Source organism: Rhinolophus hipposideros (genome assembly GCF_964194185.1).
Source record: "Rhinolophus hipposideros genome assembly, chromosome: 5".
Taxonomy (NCBI): Eukaryota; Metazoa; Chordata; class Mammalia; order Chiroptera; family Rhinolophidae; genus Rhinolophus; species Rhinolophus hipposideros.
In genome coordinates, this window is record NC_138051.1 from 69,865,075 (window position 1) to 69,878,803 (window position 13,729).

The 13,729-nt window shown below is 37.1% G+C and overlaps 1 protein-coding gene across 1 annotated transcript in view; it reads right to left on the bottom strand.

The window, feature by feature from the left end:
• KCNH5 (potassium voltage-gated channel subfamily H member 5) overlaps positions 1-13,729 on the bottom strand; it is a 285,331-nt gene that overhangs the window by 56,720 nt on the left and 214,882 nt on the right. The window lies entirely within an intron of this gene.

Genomic DNA, 13,729 nt, shown 5'->3' on the forward strand with positions numbered 1-13,729 from the left:
AAAAAATGCAAGTGTCTCCTGGAAAATCCCAAATATTGTCATTTCCCCTTACTGTTTGGGGGCAAGTGTTAACCAATTAAATTGTTTTTGTTCATAGTAATCCAAAGGCAAGTCTAAATATTTTATCTTTAATTTCCCAAAGAATTTTCTAATTTCTTAAAAATGTAATCTTTGCAAATTCTTATTAAAAATCCATTCAAAATGCTCACAGTGATTTTCAAAATTAAAAAAAAAATGAATAAATCAAATACCTCTTTTTCCTCTTTCCTGCTCCTTTCCTCAGTACTTATTCCCCCCTGGGTATTAGGGTCTACTACCAGAAAGGGAACAAGCACACATTACTTTCTGTTAATGAACTCTGCAACATCACTACTCAGCATTCAATCAACAAAAGAAGTCTCTGGAGTGCTGAAATGCAAAGAGCAGTTGGATATATGGGAAAACAAACATGTCTCTATCTATCTTTAAGAGCTTAACAGTCAGGGTATGGGGACAGGGCATCTATTCAATACATATAACCCCGCAAACAGCATACAATAAATACCACTTCTGGTGGATGGTACCAGAAGGAGTGTGGAGAAAGGAGAAATCACGTAGAGCTGGAGCAAATGGGGAGGTGAGTGGAAAAGGTGGGGCTAGGCTGATCCTCGAGGAGGAGCTGAAGTCATGGAAGAAGGAGACTGGTTTCTTTTATATAACAGCAATTCAAGTGACACATATCTTTTCCCTCGTAACATATTCTTTTCCGACTTCTCTTCCACTCTCTAAATCTTGATATTCTTCTGTCCTGTATTTTAAAAATGTGATCTCAATAGTTTTTAGAACAAAAAGTCTTTTTATAACTCAGTAAATGAATACCTTTACCCTGTTTCCATTTAAAAAACCACTTTTGTTGCTGTATCAATGGTTCTACTTGGTCTTTATTACTGGTCACTTTCTTTAGTTTGTTTGATTGTATTTTTGGTGAGCTATTAAATGCATCTCTGATCTTTAACCAAACTGAAAACACCTGAGTATTGAATTCTTCCACTGTACAGAACCTAGAACAGAGTAGCAGTTTTCTAAATTGGTCAGGTTTTCGTGAAGAGGATTTGAACAAAATGAGAAAATACTTGGATAATTTGAAGTTCTATGGTATCCATTCTGAATTTTTTTCTGGGATATGGATTTTAGAGCATGGAAAATACAGAGGTGCCTGTTCATCCAGAAAGAGACTGATGTTTGTTTTACAAAGTTTGATCAAAAACTGGAAATTCATGTCTCTTATTCTGTTTGGTAGAGTAAAACTGGTTTATTCTCCAAACATCAGATACATTTTCATATAATTATATTTGTTGCAAGTCTTTTCTGCTGACAAACTTATCCTGATTGATTTTTAAAGTTCTCTCTCTCTCTCTCTCTCTCTCTCTCTCTCTCTCTCTCTCTCTCTCTCTCTCTCCCTCCCTCCCTCCCTCCCTCCTCTCTCTCTCTCCATTGTTTGAGCTTCATTAATGTGGCCAAGCTCCATAGACTTGCTACTTCACAATTAAAACCACCCCTCTAAATGAATGTGCTAAGGAGAATGGCATAGGAACCCAACAGAGATTTTTCAGCTTGGCAAAGCTACCAGATCTAAATCTATTTTCATATTTTTCTCAGGAGAGCAAATACCCATATTAGGACCTTCCTTTGCAGAAGTCAGCAGCAGCTGTGTTAGAATGAAGGGATGAAACCCTGTCAGGCACTTTCTTTGCCCCCTCCGACCTCCCCCTCCCAACAGCCTACAGAGAAGGTCGTCCTGGTGTGTGATTTCGGTAACCAGTAACCTGGTAACTGACTGCCAAGAGTGAAAATGTTACTATTAACAAGCAGGCGTCAGCCTCATCTTACGGAGTCATAAATTCAGCAGGCTGGATCCGATCTCTCATGCTCACTGCACTGGCACAACAGACCCTTCCCCATGTAATAACACACTCCGCAATGGCTAAGTAGATAAATCTACATCCTGGCTTCTGAATTTCCAAGCATTAGGAAACACTATTTTCTCACTCAAGAGGGGGTATGTATCCTTCTGTCACGGGAAACTAACTTTCAAAGGACCTGTGTGACATACTATCATTTAATATGCTGGAATTATGATGCAGTCCACAACCAAATCTAAAGCAGTTGCTAAGGCACCTGTTAAAAGGGGGAAGCAAATTCCTGGACAGGGTCCAATGCCCCGAATTACATCTGTGTGCTGCCGTTAAGGGAAATGGGCTGCTTCTTATGTGCAGAATTAGCAGTTAAGAGTTTTTACTCTGCAATTTCCATTCTGATTGTTAGTTTCCTAAGGGACGGCACCTCTGCTGAACTTTTACAGATGACATCACTCTCTAGGGGATAAAACTGTGGACACAGTACAAACCCCAGTGAAATCATATGCCAACTTCTAAACATGTTGGGTGAATCAGGTGTAACCTGATTCAAAAAGAAGAGGCAGAAAATGAATGACTTTCTCTGGGAGAAATTACTGTAGTCTCGCTGGGTCATCTGAGTGTCTCTGGCTATTTATTAGAAAAACTTGATTTGATTCCTTTGGGGAAAGATCACTTGATTGGAATGTCCAAATCTATGAAATGCACCTCCTAGCTGGCGGGGGGGGGGGGGGGGGGCGGGGGAAGAGGGAACATTCCAGAAAGGCAGATGCAATTTTGGTCGTAATAGTCAATTATTAAGAATTCAATCTAACCACAGAACGGTCTCTATTTTCTTACTTGCAAAATGTACATAATATTTTAAAATGCCTTCTATTCTATATAAATTGATATGTTTACTAAAACATTTATTTCACTTTTTTGGCAATGCTCTGAATTCAGTAATACTGAATTTAGTGTAAATATCTTTTTTAAAATTTTCATTAAATGTATTGGGGTGACATTAGTCAGTGAAATTATATAAATTTCAAGTGTATATTTCTATAACAAATCATCTATATATTGCATCGTGTATTCACCACCCAAAGTCAGTGTAAACATCTCGAAACCCTTCCTTTGAATAACCAAATGCTTCTCAAAATATGTCCCAAATGTAAAGCGTTACAAAGTTACTCTTCAGAAGCAGCATGGATGCCATCTAAATACATGTCTGTTGAGCTGTGGATTTTTCTCAGGTACCTCAGAGGACAGAAAAAGCTGAGTCAATGGATTCAGCTCAAAAGTGAAGGGAAGAATTCCCTACAATGACAAACTAGATGATCAAATTTAGATGTCTTGGGTCTTGGGGAGGGAGGAATCCTCACAAAAGAATTCTGCCTAAAATACATAGTAAAATATAGGTCCATAAACAAATCATATATACATATATATGTATTTTTTTAAAACCACAGATAATATCCACTGATTTCTTTTTCCAGAAGAGAGAAGTAAAAAGAGACATAAGAAGTTAGTATGTTAAAAAGTTACATGCATTCCAAATTCAAATCAATACCAAAAGGCATTAGGGAACAAAATAATATATACATTTCAGTCTTAATAGAAATCCTTGTTTTTTTAAATCAAAGGGAGTATTTCCTTTAAATGAAGCTGGTGTGACATAGCACCATGCTTTCAGTGGCCCTTTGTCGAATAGTAATTGTTGAGAAGGAAGAGGTGGTAGACGCATTGGAAGTCAACAGTCTGGCATCCAGCTATGATGCCCCTAGAACAACACAATTGTAAGGCAGGATTCAGCCCTAAAATAAAAACAAATCTAAAGCATTCACTTGAAAGTGGATTGTTGGATACTTCGAAGATTCTCAGGAAAAATACCTTATAAAACGTCTACCTTCTTATGTTAGATAAATACTCTTCTGTTTACTAAAAGCTTATTCATTTCCTTCTTGTTTACTACAAAAATACTTATTTTCTTGCAATCAGAATAAACTCTAGTTTTGAAAAGAGGAGACCTCAAACAATAGGCAGTATAATTTACTGTCCAGTATGTTGGTAAATTATTCAATCCACTCCCCACTCTGAAACGGGAAATGCTGTCCTTAAATAACTGCTTTGGAGGCATTATTGAAGAGTGAGAAATCTCTGAACCTATGTCCTTGTAACTAAATGTGGAAAAGTTGCTATTCTGTCTGGAAGCAGACCAACAGAGAGATTTAAATAGAAGCAGCTTAAGGGTGCAAAAGACTGCATAATTAGGTGTCTGCTTCATCTAAATGCACACGGCAAACTCCTGGAATTGCTGAAAGTCAGCCTCTTTCTACCACCATCAGTGGAAAGAGAGCCAGCTCAGAGTCGGGAAACCGAGGTCGGAACCTCAGAGCAGCTCTCAGGTGGCTGTGTGGCCTTGAGTAAGTCACCTCATCTCTCTTAGTTCACTCCCTACAGGGTTGATTTGAAGCTCAAATGAGAGAATGCCTGTGTTATGTAAACTAAATTCAGTAAGCTAAATCAGTTTGGAAGTAGCTGAGTTTGGAGGCTTGACTCATCTATAAACCATAACGTGTAAGCAGAGCTATTGCTGCAGGGCCAGTAGTTCACAGTGAATTTGCTGTCCTGGGGAACCATTGAGGTAATGAGAGTTGTAACTACTCTCTGCTAAGATTCAAGTGTTGTGTGCAGATTCTTCCAAGGAAACTGCAAGGAAAAAGGTTTGCTCTTCAAAAATCCTTTAGTATGAGACTAAGGTACTATTTTAGTAATCATAGCCCCTGGTATCCGGTGATCTTAATTCACTCAACGGTGATGTCAAAATTGCTGTACTATTCAGAAAGCACTTGATAAGCTGCTGCCTTGTGGCACAGTCTGCAGGTTAGAAACTGCAGCTGGAAGTTCACTCTAATTGTGATTTAACACTAATAAGTAATGGTCATTTTCATAATCCTATTTCATAAGGCTCTTTGCCAAAGTTGTTAAGGGTATCATTTGTTTTTCTGGAGGACAGTGATTATTCTAGTCAGTGATGATAAAAACTGTGCTGGGCAGTATGTCTGATTCATGTTTCATTCATTCAATGATGTATTCATTCAATTATATAGCAAGCACTATTCTGGCTATTGGCAATAAAGGGATTACAGAAACTACTTACTTTACAGAGCTTACTGTTTAGCTGAACAAACAAAAATGTAAATAGTACCACAATCAGTGTTATGAGAGAAGTAAGCATAGATATGATGAAATACTTCAGAGTTTTATGGAGACCATGATATCTTTTGTTCCAAATGTGAAGTGTTTTAGTGATGTCTTTTTAATGGGATAAAAAGAATTATGGATTCAGGGAATGAGTGCGCTCCCATATTTAGTTTAACTGATACACTAGTGTGGGCAGGAGGGGGAAGAAAAGAAAGTAGTGAAGTTGGAGTTCCTATTATCACACTCCTAGACCATTTCTTCCAAGATGCCAGGATTGACTGCTGAAATACATTCAGTCTGCAATACATGTACACTAAACAGGTACTCTAGGCCTGTTTGATAGCCAATTCTAGAATGTTTTCTATCCACAAAAGGTGAGAAAAAAAGACATTCTGCGCCGCTGGTGTCACCATGATAATAACGGTTACTGAGTTTGGAGCCTGTTTTAATGCAAGAGTGAGCCTAAGACACTATATCTTACTACCGAAACATTAAAATACAGGATTGGTGCTGTGCTTATCCAAAAAATTGCCAGCTGGCTTCAATTGCTTTCTACTTAAAAACGGTCCCATCTGTGGGAAAGGATTCTGGCTTTATGGAGTGAGAAGGATTCTACAAGAACCTCTATGGTCTGCTTTTCCAATTTACAATTTGTGTTCATCATTCTTGAGGAAAATTCTTTTAAGTTTAAACAGGAATCTTTTCTTAAATCACTGTAGGACTGCAAGAACGCTTTGCTTGTATTGATAATCGTGAGTTGGCCAGAAGTTACAAAAATTAATACTGAATGCTAAGGCCGCTACACATCCCCAATAATGCAAACGCATTTCAGCTGTTTTGATTTTAGAATATTTCTCAGAGTTATTCTTCACATTTAATTTAAAAACAAACAAATAAATGGAGTTGTTATGGGCTGAATGTTTTTGTCCTTCCCCTTCCCCAAATCTGTATGTTGAAGCCCTGAATTCCAGTGTGGCCCTATTTGGAGATGGGGCCTCTAAAGAACCAATTAAGGTTAAATGAGGTCATCCAATAGGATTAATGTCCTTATAAGAAGAGTCCCATGCACATGCACAGAGGAAAGGCCAGGTGAGGGACAGTGAGAAGGCAACCATCGGCAACCCAAAGAGAGCATTCTCACCAGACATCAACCTTGCTCGCACCTTGATCTTGGACTTCCACCCTCCAGACTGTGAGAAAATAAATTTCTGTTTAATCACCCAGCCTGTGCTATTTTTTTATGGCAGTCCTAGGAGATTAATACAGGGGTTAAATGAATATTGTTGAAGGGTCCCAGATTAGCCTGTGTTTGAAATAAGGAGCATAGAGATGTTCAGTAAAAAGAAGTATAAACCAGAAGCAGTATGGGTCTCTGAGGCAACAATGGAGGCATTTCTTTGAGATGACAACTAAAGGACAAGTGTCAGTTTGGCATCATTTTTGATCAATGTCCAATGGGCTCCACTCCATGACAATAGTCATGTACTAGAAACATTTTCTCTGGTGTACTAGAAATATTTTCTCTGGAGCCATTTGGCTTAGAAATTTTGATTACACCAGCAACAAATTCAACAGAACCATAGAATGAAAAGATGCAACAATTCTCTGGCCATGACCACTCTTAATCAGGAACCACAAAATGGGTTTATACTCACTAATATAATGGATCTAGTCTTTAAAAAAAAAGTCCAGTTTATTACACAATTTCAGCACATACTGACATTGGTCAATCTTAGTAATTTTTATAATTCAAATTTCAGTTATCAATCTTTTTATTTGAGCTTTTGGAATTGGCCTTATAGTAATCAGTTCTCATTCCTAACAAAGAATTATTCTGAATACCAGTTCATTCCATGCCTGTTTCCTGTTGTCACCCAGGTCTCAGATTTTCTTAATGCTATATGGAAATATCTGTTATTCTTTTCTTTCTTTCTTCCCCTTTTTTTATCAACTAACATTTTTAGTACTCAAAATTGCCACATTTGGCAGTAAATTTGTCAATATTTTTTTCATAACTTTTAATGTAACAGTGCTAACCTCTTAAAAATAACAAAATAAAAAGATGAAAAAATAGTTTTGTTTAATATGAGAAACTTTGTTTTTATATATGAGTATGCTTATACTAAGTGGTGAAGCAGTATAGATTTTAAAAGTATTGGAAAATAGTATAGATTTTAAAAGTATTGGAAAATAGCAGTGTATCAGAACACAGTACTATCACTAAGGCAAAATTTTACCATATTCAGTAACACTCCTTGACAATACTGCAATGTAAGTTGCATGCTTTTACTAAAACAAGATCTTTGACAAAGCAAGTGACATAACTGCTGTGGCCACACCACATACATTGGCTCATGCTGAGACTGAGAGTCCTGTTCGGGATTCTGAACACAACGTATAGCTTAGTGTTTTGGCTCTACTGTTAGTTTTATTCTAAATCATGGTGTGAAAAACATTAGACTCAATCTATGAATCACATGCAAATTTATGCCACACACCTTCCTTCTTCTATATTAAAAATGATCACAATCAAGTATTGCATTTTACTCATCAAATTCTACACAAGGCTCCTCTATAGGTTAAACAGTAGCAATATAACCAGCATGTGATTCAAAAGACTTGGATTCCAATCCCACCTCTGTCACTAATTAGCTAAATAAACTTAAGCAAATCATGTTATTCTCTGGGTCTCAGTTTTCTCATCTTTAAAGAAAATAAGCTGGACTAGACAATCTACAAGATCTTTCCTTGCTCTAGAATATTTCTCTGTTTGAAATAAAAGTCTAACACCTGTGTCATCATCACCTCTTGGAATATCTCCCTGTCTTCTCCCCTGGGATGAATTAGATTTATCTCCACTATGCCCCCTCTGTGCCCTGAGGGTAGCCCTCTCATAGCACATATCTGATTCTATTATGCTTTAATCATCTGACTCTCACTAGACCACAGGCTGCTGGGGAGCAGGGGCTTGGCCTCTTACCTCCATTACACCACAGTTAACGTAGTATGGGCATGATGGATATATGTTGAATATACAGAGGATGACAAAAAAATATATACACATTTTAAGAATGAAAAAAAACTATTAAAATTGTAATATTCAATATATACTGTTAACAAAAGATGAATACAAGTCATGTGTATACATTTTTCAGGCAGCCCCAGTATACTGAGCCAGATAACACTTTTTGTGCCACACTTTATCAAAACGTCTTATCAAAAGAAGTACAGAAAATAACAAATAAAACTCCTCACTCACACTATTTAAGCAGTCAATCTGGAGGAAAATATGTTCTTGCTATTTTTAAAGTAAAGGAAATATTTAGAAATAATTTAAAAACCCAGCCATACGTAATGTTGTTATAAGTGCTAATGCAGCATTTATTGTAGCTTTCAAGGAAATGAGATTCTCTGGATAGCCTCTTGGACAAATATCCCCATCAAGTTTAAAATACTTCATTCTTTTATTCTCATAAAACATAATGTCTGTAGGTTTCTGCAGACATTATGGGAAAAAAGGGTTACAGTTAAATTACCAAGATATCTGCAGATTTGAGGACCTCAGTGAATATATTTCCTATCAACCTTTATAAATGGTACATTGGTCATTCTTAAGACCACCCCCAGGTTGGATGATTCGCTAGGAGGCTCACAGGATGTTAGCATGTGGTCACAGCTTTGACCTACGGTACTACAGCATGCAGATACAAAGCAAACTTAGAAAGGGAAAGGCTACATGGGCAAAGTCCAGGGGAAGTTAAAGGTACAAGTCTCCAAAGGTCCTTTCCCTAGTTCCTCCAGCCCCAAGTTGTGACAACACTTGTAAAATGCTGCCACCAGGGATGGTCATTAGGGATTCAGTGCCTCACATTTTTATTGGTGGTTGGTCACATAGGTATCCTATGCCTGGCACATACCAAAATTCCAGACTTCTGGAAGGAAAGTAAATGTTTAGCATAAACCACACTGTTTGAATAAATAGTGTAGCCACAGTGAGCCACACTTATCCATTAGAGTGATGGGAACCCTCTTGAAATTCAAGTTCCCAGAGACCAGCCAAGGACCCACTTGATAAGCAGGTCTTTCAAAATACAGCAGTCAGACTTGCTGTGTTGACTCTTTACACAAATGGTAAACATTATTGTATAATAACTAAGCAGAATGACCAGAAATTAACAATTACATTTAAAGTCTGATTAGAATCCTGTCAACTTTAGATTATCACCTGTGCTGGTGTGCTTCTTGCCTTCACAGACCCATACCTGAGAACTGGTCCTTGAGTTAATAGACACCATTTTGTCATTTTAGGAAATGGTGCCTTAAATTGGCTAAGTAAGTACATACACAAACAAAGTCATCAAGAGAGTCAACCTTCCTCTCTTGCTCTCCCAAGCCTTTTTTGAATATGTTTAAACTGATCTGCTATGAAACTGTGTACCTATTATTGAAAAAAAAAAAATACACCAACCAGGTCTTTTCATCAACTTAGTTCAGTTTCTGATTCTCATACAAAGAATCTTAGTCTCCAGCAGTCATACAAGGAATCTTAATAAAGCTTGTGGAAAAGGTCTCATTTCAGAAGAGTTATTTTAAATGAACAAAATAAAATACATACTGCTGCAAAGGAAACACATTATATTGAAATCTAGTTATCAAAATATTAAAAAATTAATTCACAAGATAGTTATCTATGTGCATTGTTGTTAATGTAATAACATCATCTAGCAGCAGGTCTAATAACTACCGTAATTACTAAGTAGTGATGAGTGTAAACAATGTTCCACGATATCTTCAATAAATACAATGTGGTAGGAAAATACCTATTGATTTCTTTTGTTACTAATAATACCGTAGTTTGTAACCAACCTTCATAATGGAAGGAAAAGCTAAATTTCACTTAGAAATTAAAAGAAAAAAAGATGTAATATTTTTTTTCTTCCAAATTTACAGCTCCCAGGTAAAAATCTCAGGGTTCTAGTATCATGAGATCAGGGGTTCATTAAATCATTTCATTCAGTTTACAAACTGTTGGACCAAGAGCAAGCAGACTTGTTTTGTTTGAGCATCTTTTTAAAGATCAAGCAAATGAGTCACTAAACCAATGTGATTTCGCATAAAAATTCATACTTCTGGATTTTCGGGGGGGAAAATATGCAGACCAAGCAATTCCGGCTGATATTCCAGGAAGGTAATGTGCAACAGACTGAGTATCAGCTGCCCCTTTTACACCTGTAATCTCTCCAGTCTTCACAGCTACATAAGCCTTGTCTCACTCACGTGTGCTATCTACCTTGCTCCTGTAGCCACCTCTTTTTATTGTTTTGTTTGGTTTTTGGTTTTTGTGCAGCCACCTCTTACATATGGTATTTTCCACTTCATTATAACCCTTTGGCTGGGTGAAAGTAGTAGAGATTTGTTTTCTAATAAAGCGGTAGAGAATTTTATTTGCATTGTCATCCCCATTTAAATTCTAGTCCTCTATTTTCGGCAGTTTACACACTAAAGCCAATGGGTAGGTGCCTGTTTTTGTAAATAATGTTTTACTGAAGCACAGCTATGCACAATTATTTACATACTATCTTTGGCTGTTGCTAGGGACTGAATTTTCCCCCCCACCCCCACCCCCCAAATAAATCCATATGTTGAAGCTCTAACCCACAGTGCGATGATATTTGAAGAAAGGGTTTTGAAGAGGTAAATAGGTTTAGATGAGATCATGAGGGTGGAGTCCTCACGATGAGATTAGTGCCCTCATAAGAACAGACACCAGAGAGATTGCTTTCTTTCTCTCTCTTGCTCTCTCCCTTTCTCTCCTTGCCACAAGAACACAGGAAGAAGGCAGACATCTGTAAGCCAGAAAGAGAAGAGCCCTTATTGGAGAACCAAATCAGCCAGCACTTTGATCTTGGACTTCTCAGCCTCCAGAACTGTGAGAAATAAATTCCTGTTACTTAAGCCACCCAGTCAGTCTGTGGTGTTTTGTAAAGGCACCTTGAGCTAAGACAGCTGCTTTCATACTGCAGCGGCAAAGCTGAGCAGTTGAGACTACATGATTCTCAAATCCTAAAATATCTACTTTCTGGGTCTTGACAGAAGAATTTCCCAACCCCTGCTCTAGTTGTTGCATGAAATTACCAGTTATAGTTCTATTTTACACAGAGAGGCTTAAGGATGGTTAGCGGGAGTTATATTTGCATAACAAAAATCTTATTTTTCCTTGGAAGCAAACAGCTAAAGCACTAGACACACCTCTCCACTTAGCCACCCTATCTGCTCATGTGGCCAGAGCTGGAATCTATAGTGGTTGAAAAACTAAGTTCCCAATGGTTATGGTGGCTGTGAGATATCAGTAGCATACTAAGTTATACGATTCACAACAAATGCTCATTGCAAGATTGCTTATAGTAATAGCAATAAGAACAATTTTTTTTAATTAATAGCTCATTTGGGGAAGAAGTTAAAGTAATTGAGTAAATGAGAAACTCTGTAAATTGTTGAGTGTGCCTGTGGGATAGTGTTGCGGGGGGAAAAAATGTCAGCTACTTTGACAAGCCAAAGGAACAGGTATAGTCTAAAGAATATGAGTTTTAGAATCAGACAGAGATGGATTCAAATCCAGGTCCTGGCCTATAATTTATTTGGCAACTAGCTTTCCCATTCTCAAAACTTCAACCTCCTCATCAATGAAACAGAAATTCTACTACCTTGTCTGGGGGTTGTTGACAGTTAATAAGATTAGTTATTATATGTAAAATATGTTGACGTGTATAGCTATAATATAGGCTCTCAAAATGGTAGCTATTCTCAGGAATCATTGGAGGATATGTTCTCAGTTTCCCTTTTTTATGAGTATATTTTTCTGAAAATAAAGTGACACTGACTGAGAAAACACCTGTCCCCACATTTTTTCAAGTTATTGAGACCATCTGTCAATTGCAGAAAGGCTGAGATTATTCTTTTTAATCTGACACAGGTTATAATAGGGAACAGGTTATAAAGAGAAGAAGCCATCTGCTATAGCTCAGGCACCAGCCCTGCAGAGGCAGGTGCAACATTTCCAGATCCCCTTAAAAAATCTACACGTGTTTCCTGTCCCTAGCTTCTCTTCCTATCAGAAATAGCCATGCTGGTATGTGCACTCAACTTATAACCAGTGTGTGTGTGTGTGTGTGTGTGTGTGTGTGTGTGTGTGTGTGTGATGTGTACATGCTCAGATGTATGAAAGAGAAAGAGTGAACAGAGCTTAGTGCTGAACTCATTTTGAAAAACTGAAATTTATTTTCTACTGGTGACTTAATTATCGCTCCTTGAGACCTTGAGTTACAAATATATCAGTTGGTGACTTGACATAATCCTTCTGGGCCTGAGTTTCCTTGTGTGGCTTGAAGGGAAAATAACTGCTCTTTTTTTCACAGGAATATTATAAACATCAGAAGAGATTCTGTATAAACAACATACTTTGAGGAGGACAGTGACAAATAAGATCTGTCCTGAGGACTGAAACAACAATGGATAGGGGTTTCAGTAATCTTGCGGTATGCGGAGAGATTACAAGACTGGCAAAATTTAGATTGGAGAAGATTTAAGAATAAGAGTTTCTAATATCTAACAGCCTGCCTTGTAGGAGAAGAATTTTTCATTGGAGAAGGTAGAGCATAAAGCAAATGAGACATATACGTAATACTAAAAGGGACTTAGATTCCTAAAGAACAAGCGAGAAAGTTCCATATTTTGTTCATATTTGGCACCCCTCTTCCACATTAGTAACAAACTTAACTTTCAATCATTTTTACAAATACATAATTCACATAATATTCACACTTGACTATAAGCTCCTTGACATAAAGAAAAAAAACAACTGTATTTAGTCTTTGTGCTCTCAACGGCTCTTTACATTTTGTCTTGCAGGTTGTGGATACTCAATACCTATTTGTTAACAAAGAACATAAACTGAAAATGCTACTCAAAAATAGAACAAATACATATCGTGACACAGCTAGTACAAATATAACTCCTGCAGTCTTATCCTCTTCTAGAACCCTGGGTAGGAAATTACATTGATTTGCTTATGTTCATTTTTCTGTTGCTACAATAGAGATGTTAATCTATCTCTTGGCTTGGTTTTTTCCTCCATGTTAACTACAAGGAATGCTTGTTATTTCAAAATACTTCACCACAGTAGACAGGCAATCATTTCACATGAAATTCCTTCAGTGCAGTTATCCAAATGTGCATTTCATTCTTGGCAATAAAAGAGCCCTAGCCAATGTCCAGTAACCTATAAATCAGAGGTAGAAGACTTCTTCATGCAAATTAAATTTGTGTCAGATCATCAATAAAAAGAAAATGGCAATGAAGATTATATTTGCAGCATCAGTGCAAAGTAAAGGATTTCTATACCTATTTGTATACTATGTTGGTATGGCTAATTATTTTTTGAGATAGTGTGCTTGAGAAAAATTAATGCAGAACAAGCTTTATGAATTGATTATTAAATGCAAAGAAGGGTTTAAAGTGAGTCAGGAATATAAAATAGGCCACCAGTTTGATTAAACTTACCAGCATTAAAAAAAAATCCACATACCAGAGAAAGAGACACTAATATTACTTGTATGACAGACAGTATTATAATCCTCAAGAAATAGCTA